General features: G+C 34.3%; 1 long non-coding RNA gene across 1 annotated transcript in view; it reads right to left on the reverse strand.

The window, feature by feature from the left end:
* Positions 1–2648, reverse strand: part of LOC145259292 (uncharacterized) — a 16602-nt gene extending 13954 nt beyond the window's left edge. Inside the window, exon 1 of the long non-coding RNA XR_013864152.1 lies at positions 2294–2648. This is a non-coding gene — a long non-coding RNA (uncharacterized LOC145259292). The remainder of the gene's footprint in view (positions 1–2293) is intronic.
* Positions 2649–3135: the final 487 nt, after the last annotated feature.

The raw sequence follows: 3135 nt of genomic DNA on the forward strand, positions 1-3135 counted from the left end.
AATAGATAGAAGAAGATAGATAGAAGATAGATAGAAAGATAGAAGAAGAGAAGAGAAGAGAAGAAGAAGAGAAGAGAAGATATATATATATATATATATATATATATATATATATATATATACGGCCTTCAGTGTCAATTACCGGCTCCTTACGTTTGGTCATACGTCGAGAACATCACCAACATGACCTCACACAACACCAAAGTCAGCCTAATCGCCGCCGTCCGCCGAGCTCTAGCCGACGCTAGTAGGAAAGTCATGCTCCAAGTTCCAGGCCCGTAAGGAGACGGTAGTTGAGATTGAAGGCGGCTACATTGAATAGATTTGGGCGGGGACACAAACTAACATTTCCCTTTTATATAATAGATTTGTATACATCATATAAAAAAAAAAACGTGAATGGTATAGAGATTCGGTAGCCGAAATATGATAGCAGTAATTCATAAATTGTAACGTTACACACGTTTACAGGCGAATAACACTAGAAACAACTCGATTCACTTTTTTCCGTTGGAATAATGACATACGGATTTCGTGAATGTTTGCCCATCAATTGTGGCTTAAGGGCATACCATTATTATTGTTTTTGCAAATGAAAAATAAAATACCGATTATAAGTTTATTTTTTATTTTATTTTATTTATTTTTTGTTCAGCCCAAGCAAATCATATTCTCACTGAAGCGTAAGAGGCAACTGTGACAGAGGGCGTTTTCCGTGGAAGTACTCGTCAAACAAGCACAGGTATGCAACACTGCAGCGTCGCTGCAGTGCAGCGATGCGATAGTGGTTCGAGTTTTTCAGACAGTGCGGGCATTATGAAGTTAGTAATTATTTTTTGTACCCTGTCCAAGGAATCTAAGCTGGGAGTTTGTATCATACAATATTCCATGCACTGGTGACTCAAAAGATAAGAAAAGTTTACACGTTTGGTCTTCCATAGTGAAATTCCACGTACAATTCAAACTTTTCAAATGATTAGAAAAATATGACAATATTATATTTTACCTTTTTTTCGTCTAGCCAGTTTCGATGTAGTTTTAGTGGTTTGATTAATGAAGGCTATCTTTTTTTTCGGGGATAATATAAGCATTATACATGTTTATATGTTTTATATGTCCAAAATTATCAATTTTATTTAAGCAAAAAAAAAAAAAGAATAAAGATTTAAACAATTTATCTTCCATAGTGTAATAAAAAAAAAAGGGAGGTCCTTGTCAGCGTTCGTAAATTCCAAACTGTTCAATTCGGTTCCAAGAACTCGACTCCCCGCCCTCTCCACTTCAGGTTTTTTGATAACGTCTTTTTTGGGGGGGGGGATGTTGATATGCAAATACATGCATATCAAACAACGCCCTTCCTTCACGATTTTCAAAGATCATCTCATAACCCCGTGTCCAAATCGGCACTCACGTCAACTTCAAACACTGCAAACCTCTCAAACACACACACAAATTTGTCGAATCGTAATTCTCCATTACACGACGACGATTAGAAAGAGTCCGACTTGAATCACATTTCAATCTTTCCATTTCTCGACGATTTCAATTTTCAAAAATCCCACTTTTGTCTCGATCGCATCAACTTTATATTTCATGCCGGAAATGCTTATAATAAAAGAGGGTTTCATTTTACGTCAGTACGACATTCTTAATTCCGACCTGTTCAATTCGGTTTCAAGACTCGACTCTCCGTCCTCTCCATTTCAGTTTTTTTTTTTTTTTTTTTTTTTTATAACATCTTTTTGTAGAGCGAAGTCTTATTGATATGCAAATTAATGCATATCAAACTAAACATAGTAAAATTAAACGGATGATTCAAATATATTTAAATCGATAGAGAAAAAGGCAGACCACGCTCGTACTTGCAGTCAAAATGGACCTGAAACGGAAATTATCGATATAAACGTTTTGGTGCTTATGAAATTGGCAATTAAAAGTAAATAAAATACAAAAACGTCTGTATGATGTACGGACAGAACGAAAATGTCATATTCTAAAAATTGCGATAAAATATCAACCTTATGTTCAATACAGTTTAGTCGAAAAATCGCTAAAAGTCGTTAAAAATTGCAAATTTTGATTTATTTTTTTTTAGTTAAAAAACCTACTTGATTTTCGTAATTTTTGGAATATGACATCTTTGTTCTGTAACGAGTACGTGCATCATACAGACTTTTCTGTAATTTCTTTATTTTTAATTGCCACCATAAGTGCCAATTTGAATAAGCACCTAGTTTTTAAATTATTACATTTCATAGTTTCAAATATCAGAAATAAAAAAAAAAACACTTACGGGACATGATGAAAACGAGAGCAAAGAAAATCGATAACTTCATTTTTTTTTTTTTTTTTTTTTTTTGAAAACAGTGAAGTTACTTTGTTTGTTTGGTTTGGTTTGGTCGAATGTTGCAGTCGATGTGAGACGTTAGCAAACTCGAATGTATGCTTATACCTGCTGTAGCAACTTTTTATATTGTGAAAAAAAAAGAAATGAAACTAACGATTCTGACCCTTTTCATCTACCAATGTTACAAAGAATCTATTTGAAGATTACATTTCAGAAAGAAAAAAATGACTGGAATTTGTGGTCGTTACTAGTCATGCAAGTCAAACTTCATGTTAAACTTCATCTTCTCACTGAAATGAAAGAAAGACAAATCGCCATTTATATAATTATAGGTTACTAGCAGAGAGACCTGATGTTGCCCGGGATTGAATCAGGATCACCAGATGTTGCACACTTCCAATACTCTTATTGTCGTCAAAATCAATGAAATCGGCCGGGTTTTTTTTAATCCAATCAATTGATTGCCTGCTCTAGCTGGGGATCCACTGCAGTACACTGGACGAAAATTCACACGCCTCCTCCTCGCAGTGACTTAGTCCGTAATACATTTTATTCTATAACGCACTGTAGAGAAATTTCTGTCGATTTTATAAAATTATATTTATATAATTGCTTAAAATTAAAAAGTCAAGTATTATGGTTTAATTGTACTCTAAACAGAAATATTCATTTCGAACGCGCCCCTGCTCATAAAAAGAAACTACTGTTGGTTTTATACGCGGGGTCCTTCTGCTTGTGCAGTGATAAATCTTCTCAAATTCATATGTGATCTTAGACTGTATCAGGGT

Source organism: Euprymna scolopes, chromosome 34 (genome assembly GCF_053919585.1).
Source record: "Euprymna scolopes isolate OS-2025 chromosome 34, ASM5391958v1, whole genome shotgun sequence".
In the NCBI taxonomy this organism is placed as follows: Eukaryota; Metazoa; Mollusca; class Cephalopoda; order Sepiida; family Sepiolidae; genus Euprymna; species Euprymna scolopes.